Below are 13,320 nucleotides of genomic sequence, written 5' to 3'. Positions count from 1 at the left end.
TTTTTATCGAGAGATGTATGGAGAAACAGATTAGTAGAGCATAGGTTATTACCAATAGTATTTCCCTGCATTTGAGCCTTTCAAACACCAGCCAGTGTGCAAGAAAGAAGACAGTTTGCAAAAAGCTATCTAACATCATAGTATGGGTAACCACAAATTCAGAGGTATATAAATTATCATTGTTCCTAAACTTCAGCTGCAATTGTTATACCTCTGCCGATCACCAAATCCTAATGCTATGTTTGCAACACATTTAGGATCAGCTAGCGGCCTTGAAAAATGTCACTAACACTAGCGTGAAGGTGATCGAAAAATATATGTTAGCGTGAAAAAAGTGCCGGTCGGCCAATTAGCGGCCAAAAAATTCACTTAGGTCAGCCCAGCGTCACTTTTCAGTGGCTAGCTGCAAAAAGAGCTTCCAAATACAACTCTAAGGAGAAAAAAAATTAAACCATCTTCATGCAGAATGGAGCAGCCAGGACCAAGTTCAGCACAGGTCAATAGCCTCCCCTCCCCACCCAACTCAACAGCCAGGATGACCAGCCAGAATCGCAGGGGAAGAGGAAATGCAGATTCAGGGCCTCATTTATGAAAAGTGGCACATCGCTGGGGAAAAACAGTGATGTGTCACTTTTCATTGCACCATCCTTGTAACACCATGGATGCGCCATATTTACAACAATATGTTGCCGCCCTGCGTTTCCCCCTGCGCTGGTGCTAATTTCAGCTGATTACCGCCAACGCCGGCACCATAGTACAAAGATGCCTGCTTTGTGGGGATTCATTGTTTATGTGCAGGAAGGTGTCCCCTCCTTGTCTACTGGCCCCCCGGCCATGGCCCACCCTTCACTGACGCATTCATAGACCTCATCGCGCCGCACCCCAGGCTCTCCCATCCACTGATCAAATCCTACTCAGAGACCTCAATTTCCACTTATATAACCCCAGTGATCAGAACACCCCATCCCTACAGGAGAACCTCGCCAACAACAGACACAAGCAGCTAGTCACTGCACGACCCACACAGCCAGACACATGCTCAACCCCGTTTTCTCCGTCAGCAGGGACTTTTCCTACAGCCACACCACCAACCTCCTCTGGACTGACCACCACTGTGTACATCTCGCCTTTGTCACGCCCACTGCAAATCACTGCCCTCATCCCCCCACCATGTGGGAGCTCCAACAAGGCCACCGAAGAATGTTTTGCCTACTTCCTCTGCACGATCATTCCACCAACAGATGCCAACACTGCAGCACGCAACCTTCACTGTTGGACCGCCAACTGTGCTGACACACTGGCACCCCTCAAGAAGACACCAGGCAAGCAACACTCCAAGAAATCCAGCTGGTTCACTCCCACCCTCCACGAGTCCAGACGCACATGCACACGACTTAAGAAGAGATGGAGGAACAACATAACACAGGAATCGCTCAAATACGCTGTCAACGCACACCACCTTCTCCTCAAAACCACAAAGAAAATGGCCTTCCAAGACAAAATCAATCCAAACGCACAAAACAGCAAAGAACTTTCACCATCATCAAGGAGTTCCCCAGGCCCAAAAGCGAGACACAGATGTCCCACCTTCCCAAGACCTCTGCAACAAACTCAGCACCTTCTTCAACCACAAGATCAGGCAAAACTACGACATCTTCAACATCCAAGACCCTGCCACTACGCCCGCCACCACCACATGCAAGCACACCTCACTTCAACAGATCCTATTCAACTGGGCTCCACTCATCACAGACGACACACGCAAGACTATGAAGGACATCCACTCACCCTGTCCATACCACATCCATAGAGCAGCCGTCTCCCTTGTCCCCCAGCTTCACCACATTGTAAACTGCTCCATCAAAACTGCCAACTTCTCAGATGACTGGAAACACGCCTCAAGAACTTCAGACCCATCTCCCTCCTGCCCTTCCCAGCCAAAGTCATTGAGAAGGCCATCAGCGCCCAACTCTCAGAGTTCATCGAAGGGAACCATGTCCTGGATACCTCCCAATTTTTGGAAAAGAACACCTTGGCTAAGGTGGGTTTAACAAATCACAGGCATATCAACAACAAATAATCTTTCAATGTGACCACATATATATCAAGCACAAAACAACCTAATATATGATACATTTCTTTTTCTTTTATTTATTATATTGGTAGAGCAATGATCACTTTAAAAAACAAAATTCTCATTTAACAGATATTCCTCAATACAAACGATATCTGTTCAATTGATGGCAAAACAATTTTTTTTAAATAAAAACAGGTATTTTAGTGTGCAAACATTAAATACTCATGATTACTCACATTTCAAAATTATCTTATTTCTGCATATTGTATAATTATTTACAGAAAAGAATCCACATGTTCATTTCATCATATAACAACACAATTGATTATACATCCAATGATTTCAATATATATTAAACATTTTCTTCATATGAGGAGACTGGTGGTTTGAGTTCTAGCTACGTGCGTTTCGGCTTGCGCCTTCCTCAGGACTCCATCACAGATTCTTGAAGGAAGAGATTGACAATAATATGGTCTAATTGTAATATGCCTGCTTGATGAATATGATTAATCATATTTTCACATTTGAGATAAAAGGGGGTGAATCACAAAAGGCGAAGTGCATCCCATTGACACCGCACCATTCATCTAAAAAGTTGTGCTCAGGAGATCCACCCTCCGTTAGAGCACCAAATACTACATTCCATATCAGCCTCCTTTTCTGAAACCCATCAGAAAAAACAACTCAAATTTGTACCGCTTATTGTTCAGCAAATGGCAGCAGAATTTGACAGTAAAAGTGAATAGTAATACAACAGGAAAAAAGATTTTGAACAGGAAAAGCTCATACCAAAAGAGAAGGAAATTAAGAAAAGGGTCATAGAAGTCTAGAAGTGTAGCGGCTGGGGCCTTGTGTAAAGACCAACATGTGGAGAGATCCCTTGAAGCATAGAAAAAAGTTATAGAAAAAAAAACATTAGCATGAACTTGAGACGAAAAAGTGAAAAGTGAGTTTAAAGGGAAAATAGTTACACTTAAGTTATTTTAAGAATATCTAGAAAAACTAACAAGGCAACTGGGAGGCTACTGCGTGAATAAGAATGTGGGTTAATTAGTAAATAAAAAATGTGGATCTCTCCAAAATGTTTTGGACCTGTTTTTAGTAAGCATTTCAATGCTAGCTCTAGAGCGCTCCATGAACATTTTCTTAACTGACACAGTGAAGACCTCAATCTGTTTTTGGAAATAAGATAATTACAATTAGTTTGAATAAAAATGAGCAAAATAGACAGTCAACATGTAGGGTGATGAATTCAAGAAAAATCCAGAGAAACCTCCATGAAGAAAATTACATTTAAAGGAATCCAAGCATCCAGAAAGGTCACAAAAGAAAAGAGTCAAAGTCTGAGTTCATAATGTTCAAAGGTAACAATGTCCAACGCATATGTGAAGCATTTTTTGCATTATATTGATGTTCTACTGATAACAATTATTCCCAAATACACATACTACTATTCCTTGTGAATGAGAATTCAGCAAAGGCTTATAATGAAGTAATGATGGTGTCAATTGAGGTTCTCCTGAGAATGCCATGATATGCATTATACGGATAAAGGTTTCTTGTCATGCTAAACGGTGCCTGTAAAATGTCAATGTGTGACAACCACTACCTCACTAATATCTGAGATTACTGACAGCTAAGAAGGAGCAAGGTGACATTCAGTAAAAAGAACGCCTCATGAACCTGTTCTTAAATGGTAGAAGGTACATACAATTTTCAGTGCCTTCAGCAGATTCCCAGATTAGAGATATTAGTCCTCTCCATGAAAAGTAAATCTACATGAGTAGATTTGCTGTTAGTAAATCTACTTTTATCCTTTGTGTAACTCTGCTACGTTGAGCTTTTCATAAAATTGGGGTGTAAAGTTAAAATATGGTGAGCAGTAAAAATATCGATTTTTTCATATCGACCTACACTAATATTGATTTTTTAATATCGTAGGGACAGAATATCGATGTCAAGAATATCGTTGACCAGAATATAGACCTTCAGGTAAGTAATATAATTTTTTTACATCGAAATAAGTAATATCGAAATTAGTAATATCGAAGTAAGTAATATCGTTAGTAAAAAGATCTTTGTTAATAATATCCTTTTTTATATTAGTGTTATGTATTTTTTTAGTATGTATTTTATATGTATATTTAACATTTTATGTAATGTTTTTTTATTATTATTAAATATATGTTTTAAATGTTTAATGTTAATGTTAATGTTATAGTGATTTGTATAGCGCGCGGCTGCCCCAGCCAAGGGGCGTCCCGGCGCTGCGAGCAGACAGATTGCAGAGAGTTAGAGGCGCAGAGAAGTGAAGGAATTTATTGGAAGAGATGAGTTTTAACGGCCTTTCTGAAGGCTAAAAGGTCCTGTATACCACGGATAGCTTCGGGAAGACTATTCCATAGCTTGGCAGCTCGGAGGCTAAAGGAACGGCCGCCTACTCTGGCCAGTCTGGTGCGGGGAATGATCGCAAGATGTTGTCCCTCAGAGTGGAGCGACCTCCTAGGAATGTACTCTGACAGGAGGGGGCACAGCATTGGGGGAGAAGCAGTTTTAAGGATTTTAAAGGCTAAACACAGTGCCTTAAACTGGATCCTTTTGCCCACCGGGAGCCAGTGCAATATTTTCAAGGCTCCGGATACGGAGGATTGGCGAGGGAGACCTACCAGAGCCCTGGCTGCCGCATTCTGGACTCTCTGCAGTCTGGTGGTTTCGGCAAGGTTTGCCCCCAGTAAGAGAGAGCTGGCATAGTCCAGTCTAGAAAGGATGGTCGCCTGAACAATTAGCTGGCGAGTGCGGCAGTCAAAGAACTTCAAAATAGGTCTGATGTTACGTAAAATGCCGAAGCAAGTGGCAGCCACTTTTTTTGTGTGGTGAGTGAACTTTAGTGCAGAGTCCACCCAGACTCCCAGGTTTTTGACGCATTCCTTTGGCTTGGGAGGTTGGCCTAGGACATCAGGCCACCAGTTGTCTCCCCAGGACGAGGTGTTTTTCCCCAGGAGCAGTATCTCTGTTTTCCCAGTGTTCAGTTGGAGGAAATTCGCCGTCATCCAGTTAGTGATGTCAGTAAGTGTCTGTTTGAAGTGATGAGCCTCCAGACCACTGTTGTCATTAAGAGCCACCACCAACTGGGTATCATCAGCATAGGATACCAGTGCTAGTCCGTTCCTTCTAGCCACCTCTGCCAGAGGGCGGACATAGACATTGAACAGGGTAGGGCTCAGGGAAGAACCCTGCGGCACTCCCTGTCCGATGTTATGCTCCTTAGAGATGTAAGGGGGGGTGGAGACTCTGAAAGACCTGTTGGAAAGGAAGTCTCTAAACCATCCCAAGGCTATCTCTGTAATTCCAATTTCCTCCAGTCTCGTCAGAAGGACCTCGTGTGACACCGTATCGAAGGCAGCACTGAGGTCCAACAGGACCAGTGCTGCCGTTCCGCTGGTGTCAAGAATGGTACGGAGGTCCTCTGTAACACTGAGCAAGGCTGTCTCGGTGCTGTGACCAGCTCTAAACCCGTGTTGGGAGTCATCCAGAATGTTGTTGGTAAGAAGGAAGTTGGTCAGAATGTTGTTGACATGTGCCTCGATGATTTTGGCAGGCCAGGGAAGCAGGGAGATGGGCCTGAAATTCTCGGGAAGCGTAGGGTCTAAGGTGGGTTTTTTTAAGATGGGGGAAACCCAAGCCTGCTTCCATTTGGAAGGAATTCTGGCGGTAGAAAGAGACAAGTTGATGATGTCTCGAATATGTTCTGTGATAAGTTCGTGAGCTTCACAGAAAGTATCCGGTTTTAGGGGATCCGCCGGGGAGCCAGATTTAATTTTTCTGCCGATTTTTTGAAAACTCTCTCGCTCAAGTGTGGGAAGAGAGGAGAGAGAGGGCCTGGTAGGGTCAAAAATGGCCGATGACTGCGGGCGTTTTGGGAAGGTGTCGTAGATTTTCTTAATCTTATTGGTGAAAAAATTAGCCATATTATTACAGAGGTCAGGGGAAGTAGTGGTAGTGATGACAGTTTTTTTCGCAGTAAGGTCTTTCAAGATTTTAAAAACAGGTTTCGAGGTGTTGGAGCTATTGCTGATTTCATTGGCATAGTATGCCGCTCTTGTTCTGCAGACCTTACGGTGATAAGTTTTTTGGAGTAGGACATAATTCTGTTTGAGGTTGGCATCGTAATTTTTCCTCCAACCCCTCTCCGCCTTTTTGCATTCCTTTTTCAAAGTTGCTAATTCCGAGTTGTACCAGGGACTAGCCGTGTGGGTGCGGGCCTTGGTCCATCTGGCAGGGATCAGGGTGTCAAGTGCCTGGGGGATCCAGAGGCAAAACTGGTCATACCCTGCGTCCAGGTCTTCACTTGGGGGAGGGGGATTTAACACCAGGAGGTTGTGTAAGTCTTTAAGGCGAAGTTTTCTCCATGGCCATTTTTGAACTAACGGAGTAGGCACCGCTGCAGGGCTCGAGTTGCAGGAGATAGACAGTATTACTAGATGGTGGTCTGTCCAGGTCATGGGAATAGGCGGGCCTGCGGATCCACTCGTAATGTTAGAAAAGATGGGATCAAGAAGGTGTCCCGCTCTATGGGTGGGACTATTTACGAGTTGATTAAGTTGGAAGGCCGCGAGATCCGCAAGAAAAGTGGCAACTTTGGGCTCGGTGTCTCTGTCAAGATGTAAATTGAGATCACCTATGATCGTAAAGTTAGCCATTTTGGTAATGTTAGTGCCCAGATACTGTAAGAGTGAGTTAATGAAAGGGGCGTCTGCGCCAGGGGGTCTATAGATCAGAAGGCCAGTAGCGCAGAACTGTGGGTTGGCTTTGATAGAAAAGCGAGCGCTTTCGCTGCCCTTAATGTCCACTTTGATTAATTGGCAGTCAAGATGAGATTTGATTATGAGCGCTAACCCTCCCCCTCTCGTGCACCTGTTCACAGTGTGTATGGTATATCCCGTAGGAGTAGCTAGGTTGCAGACCGAGTCCATATCGTCAAGGTGCCACGTCTCGGTCATGAACAGGGCATCAAGAGAGTGATCTGTTAAGAGGTCATGGATTTCTAAATGATGTTTCTGCATAGATCTAACATTTAGGTGACCTAGCCTAAGAGCCTGGACCTGGGGCGGTTTGGGTTTAGTTTTGGTAGTGGAGCAGAGTTGGGAGGGGTGTAGTAGGGGATGGGAAATATGGGCTGGGTTGCGTCTTGCACAAGAACAGGTGGAGTGCTGAAGACCCAGCAACTCTGCTTTAGAGTAGCACATCTTACCGCCTTAAATGCGGGTAGAAGGAACAGTATGCCTGGCGCCTGGCGCTGCCTTAGCGCGGACGGGCGCAGACGGGCAGCTCTTTGGCGGGTCTTCGGCGGGGCTGCGCGCGATCGCTGCGCGCTCGTGGTACTGCGAGGGCTAAATAGCCCAGAGAAAGTTGATCACTAGAGCGCTAACCTCTCTTCGTGCAGGCCGACCGGAAGTGCCTGCAGGCCCCTACGAGGAGTTGCAGGGAGGCGGCTCCAACAATCAGTGATGGCGTGTGGTGCAGGGGGGTATTGAATTTTAAAAATGCACAATTTTACGAAGCACAAATTACAAATTACTAAATCACAACAGAAAATTAGAATGCTGTTTAAAATCAAAGCGCTATCTTTCTCTTACTGCCCAGGTCAGTTCGCCAAGCGGGTCGGGGACACTGCCACTGTCTCCTTCCCGCAGCGCACTGCAGCCCCTGCTCAGCCTAAATAGCCCGGAGGAAGTTGATCACTAGAGCGCTAACCGCTCTTCGTGCAGGCCGACCGGAAGTGCCTGCAGGCCCCTAGGAGGAGTTGCAGGGAGGCGGCTCCAACAATCAGTGATGGCGTGTGGTGCAGGGGGGTATTGAATTTTAAAAATGCACAATTTTACGAAGCACAAATTACAAATTACTAAATCACAACAGAAAATTAGAATGCTGTTTAAAATCAAAGAAATTAGTAATGTTTTTAAATAAAGATTGTGTTTTTGTATTAGAGCGGGTTGCGGGTTAATAGGGGAATTGGGTGGGAAGTAATTTAATTATAATTAATTAATTTAATATGTTTTTATGTATTCTGTTGATTATTAATTTATTGATTATTAATTATTAATTGGTAATATTTTTTTATTAATTGGTTAACTTATCATTATATTGATTATAATTAACTAATTAATGTATTGTTATTGGTAATTCATGTATTGTTCATTAATTATTAATTGGTAATTCATTTTTATTAATGTATTAATTGATTATTAAAGTTATTATGTACATTTTTATGTGGAGCGGGTTGTGAGTGTATAGGGGAATAGGGTGGGAAGCAATTTAATTATAAATAATTAAATATTTTTAATGTTATTGATAAATAATTTGTTGTTAATTAATTATTCATTGTTAATTAATTTGTACTAATTAATTAATGTATAATTAAAATATTTATAATTAATGTATTGTTATTATTTATTTATTGGTATTGTTAAATAATTTATTGGTAATTTATTATTAATTGTTAATTCATTAATTCATTAATTGACAATTCAATAATTTGTGTTTTTTTTGTGTAGCGGGTTGCATGTTTATTGGGGAATAGGGTGGGAAGTTATTTAATGTTAATTAAGTAAATATTAATTTAGTTTTACTGGTATTTATTATTTATTTTTTAGTGAATTGTTTTTTATTATGTAATTTATTTTACAAAATTATTTAATTAATAAGTATGTTAATTTAACCCCTATGCTATCCTACATTTTCCACACTGTTACATTCACTGGAGTTGGAATATTCATTTTAACCCCTACGCTAGCCAACACTTTTCCTACTGTTGCATTCCCTGGAGCGGGAATAGTAATTTTATCCCCATGCTATCCAACACTTTCCCTACAGTTGCACTCACTGGAGCGGGAATAGTAATTTTTACCCCTATGCTATCCAACATTTTCCCTACTGTTGCACTCCCTGGAGTGGGAATAGTAATTTTTACCCCTACGCTATCCACCACTTTCCCTACTGTTGCACTCCCTAGAGTGGGAATAGTAATTTTTACCCTTATGCTATCCAACACTTTCCCTACTTTTGCGCTCACTGGAGTGGGAATAGTAATTTTTACCCCGACGCTATCCAACACTTTCCCCTTTTGTTGCACTCCGTGGAGTGGGAATAGTAATTTTAACCCCGACGCTATGCAACACTTTCCCTACTGTTACACTCACCGGGGTAGGAATAGTAATTTTTACCCCTACGCTATCCATATATTTAGTATAAGAATAAAGTATATAGTTAATATAAGAAAACATGTATTTAAAAATTTGATTTCTTATATATATATGTATACATAGTTACTTTTATTTTATATTATTGTTTTATGTGTATGGATGTATTTATAATTTATATGATATTTTAAACAGTATACGTTATTAAAATAATTATTAAAAATGATTAGTAAGTATATATTACATATTATACGTATATGTTTAATGCATTTTTTTACATTATATACATATATATTTCTTATAATTTTTAAACATTAAAAATATTTTTAACTATATTTATTTTAATGATATGTGTTATTTACTTCCTTTTATATTATTTTTTAAGTTAAATAATAAACCTTATTTTTTCCGATATTTTTGACATCGATATTTTTTTTCCGATATTTTTGTACTTACCTTGATGTAGATAGGATGGCAGCATTCTTGATTTCGATATTGCTGCTTCGATATTTTTGTAGGTGGATATTCTGACCTTCAATATTTTGTCAGTTAGTTGGGAAAAATAGGTTTAATAATTAAAAGAAATATAATTCTATTTAATAAAAATGTAATTAAATATATTTATATTTTTAACCAGTTTAAATATTCTATCTTAACAGTATTTCCATGAGGTTTTATTTTAATTCCCTACCTCTAATATTTTCTGTGGGAGAGCATTGCGGTATGAGTGGTTGAGTATATGTTATGCGGGGCGTACTCCAGCTCTGATCTGGACTACATCTACCACTGTTTAGCTTCTTTTTTGGCTGTAGTTACTTTAGAAGTGCAATTTGTGAATAACAATGGGTTAACTCTTTTGGGGGTGGATGTATGTCCCTCCCTTAAACTGTCCTTATTGTTCCCTAAACCAGTGGCAGACGATACATATGGACAGTGGTGAGGTGGGTGGAGGAAGTGTGTGGGGGACCGCACCTCCGAGACGTCATCAACTGCTCCTTCAACTCCGCCACCTTCCCGGAAAGCTGGAAACATGCCGAACTCAGCGCCCTTCTGAAAAAACCCACAGCGGACCCCACCGAACTCAAAAATTACCGCCCCATCTCGCTCCTTCCATTCCCGGCCAAAGTCATCGAGAAAGCTGTCAACAACCAACTCGCCGCTTTCCTCGAAGCCAACAAATCCCTCGACTCCTCACAATCTGGCTTCCGAGCAAAACACAGCACTGAGACCGCCCTCATCGCAGCAACAGACGACATTCGAACTCTACTGGACAATGGAGACACAGTCGCCCTCATCCTCCTCGACCTCTCTGCAGCCTTCGACACAGTCTGCCACAGCACCCTTTTACAACGCCTCAGAAACATCGGAATACAAGGAAAAGCACTTGAATGGATCACCTCGTTCCTCACCGGAAGAACACAGAGAGTCCGCCTTCCACCATTCAAGTCCGAGGCCACTGAAGTCATCTGTGGCGTACCACAAGGATCCTCACTCAGTCCCACCCTCTTCAACGTATACATGAGCCCCCTCGCGGCCATCGCCCGCCAACACAACCTCAACATCATCTCCTACGCGGATGACACTCAACTGATCCTTTCACTCACCAATGACCCTAGCACCGCCAAAACTAACCTACACGAAGGAATGAAAGAAGTTGCCGAATGGATGAAACACAGCCGTCTGAAACTGAACTCAGATAAAACAGAAGTCCTCATCTTAGGTACATCCCCCTCTGCATGGGACGACTCTTGGTGGCCGGAAGCCCTTGGAAAAGCACCCATCCCGACAGACCACGCACGGAACCTGGGCGTTATCCTGGATTCTTCACTTTCAATGAACAGACAAGTCAGCGCCGTCTCCTCATCCTGCTTCAATATTCTTCGCATGCTCAAAAAAACATTTCGCTGGATCCCCACCGAAACCAGGAAAACAGTCACCCACGCTCTGGTCACGAGCCGACTGGACTACGGAAACACCCTCTACGCAGGCACTACCGCTAAACTCCAGAAAAAACTCCAACGAATCCAAAACGCCTCAGCCAGGATCATATTAGACATCCCACGTAACGAACACATCTCTGGTCACCTGAAAAACCTCCACTGGCTACCCGTCAATAAGAGGATCACTTTCCGTCTCCTAACCCACGCACACAAAGCACTCTACGAAATCGGTCCAGAATGCCTCAACTCACGACTGTCCTTCTACACCCCCTCCCGCCAACTACGATCTTCCAGCCAAGCCCTCGCCACTGTACCTCGCATCAACAAGACCCCCATGGGAGGTAGATCCTTCTCATACCTGGCAGCTAAAACATGGAACTCACTTCCCACTTACCTTCGCCTTACCCAGAACCACCTAGCATTCAGAAAGCAACTTAAAACGTGGATATTTGACAAGTAATCCTCCTCCCCTCCCTAAGCGCCTTGAGACCCTCTGGGTATGTAGTGCGCTATATAAATTTTATGACTTGACTTGACTTGACAGGAGTAGGCGCAGAGGGGAGCATGGAGGGGGTAGAAAAAATGAATAAAAAAACACCTCATGCTGATTCTGCTGCCTCGCGCCTCTGAGTTCCTCTGCTTTCTGGTCCCAGCAGACAGTGGGACAGCAGCAGACTCTCCCCCCAATCCCTTCACTGCTCTCATGCTGCATTAGAGCAGTCCGGGACTGTACAGAGTGGGCTGCTTTGATGCCCTGCTCAGGCCAGGGAGTTTGTGCTGTTTCCCCAAACTGGCTGTACAAGACAGCCAGATTGAAGAAACTTAGCTGGGCATGTCTATTAGGCCGGCCTAAGACATCTGGCCAAACAAACATGCACAGTTAGTAGTGCACATCACTCTGCCCCTTCCCATTGCTCCGCCCTACCCTGCCCATCCCCACACATGCTCCTCAGCCAGCAGCCAAAAATTAAAACAATATTATACTTTTGGGTTGCTGGCTGAGGCAGTGGGGCGGCACTCCTCCGATGTTGCGGAGAAGCAGCCCTGGCCCTAAACACTATTTATTTTGTAGTAAGTAAGCCCCATTTTTCAGCCACTCCCCTCCCACATTTACAACTAAGGGCCTGGTTCTGATGCGGTTTGGTAAGTTTCCTGACCAAATGGGTTTGGGAATGGTTTCCGATCAAATCAGATTAGGGGAGAGTCTAACTGACCGAGTGCAATGCATCTGGATGCTTCCAGACATGATTAGGTTGGACTCCCATTGACTTCAATGGGAGCCTTTGTTCCGACCGAATGCATAGGCTCCAATTGAAGAAAGGGGTGGCTGGGTAAAATCAGGCACCCTGTGGCGGGCACCCCCTGGTGCCTGGCACACTGTGGATGGCTGGCAAGGGGGACCCATGGGTACCCACACGGGCCGGGTTGGGAAGGTTTCTGGGTGCAGGGGGGCCCCAGCACGATTTGTAAAGGCTGTCAAAATCCAGCATCGTACTTGGTCATTCAGAAACACAGTCTGTGGAGATGTACGATTCTGCTCCGTAAGGCTCAGTCATTCCAAATGCCATCAGATTTGAATTGGGATATTCCTAACGCCTAACTTGCATTGTACTCGGCCTGGCAGAAACCTTTCCTAGTCAGTCAAAAAGACTTGTTCCCGATCCGATTTGGATGGAGCAAATGCCGTTTGGAGGCTTTCCTAACCACATCGAAATCATGCCCTAAGTAGTAAGCTTGCATGTGTGAGAATTTCCCAATAGAAAAAGTTGGAGAAGCGGAGGAATGCACCTATAGGTGTGTAAAAAGCATTTGGTAATATTATTGCTGTACGACTAAGGGGACCATTCCGATCTGGGTCGGAAAGCTCTCTGACTGAGCCCAATCCGGAGTGTTTTCCGACCAAGCCGGAGTCCTGCAATCCGACCAAGCGAGTACGATGCGGCCGTATGCTGCGGGACTTGGTTCGGTCGGATTCCCATAGAAGTCATTGGGAGTCAGTCGTACGATGCGTAAATGGGCTCCCATTGACTTATTTTGCACATCTCGCACAAGGGTGCCCCCTACAGTGGGTACGCGTCGGTGCCATCCGCACCGTACATGCCTG

The sequence above is a fragment of the Lissotriton vulgaris genome, chromosome 7 (genome assembly GCF_964263255.1).
Source record: "Lissotriton vulgaris chromosome 7, aLisVul1.2, whole genome shotgun sequence".
NCBI lineage: Eukaryota > Metazoa > Chordata > Amphibia > Caudata > Salamandridae > Lissotriton > Lissotriton vulgaris.
This window is presented reverse-complemented; position numbering follows the sequence as displayed.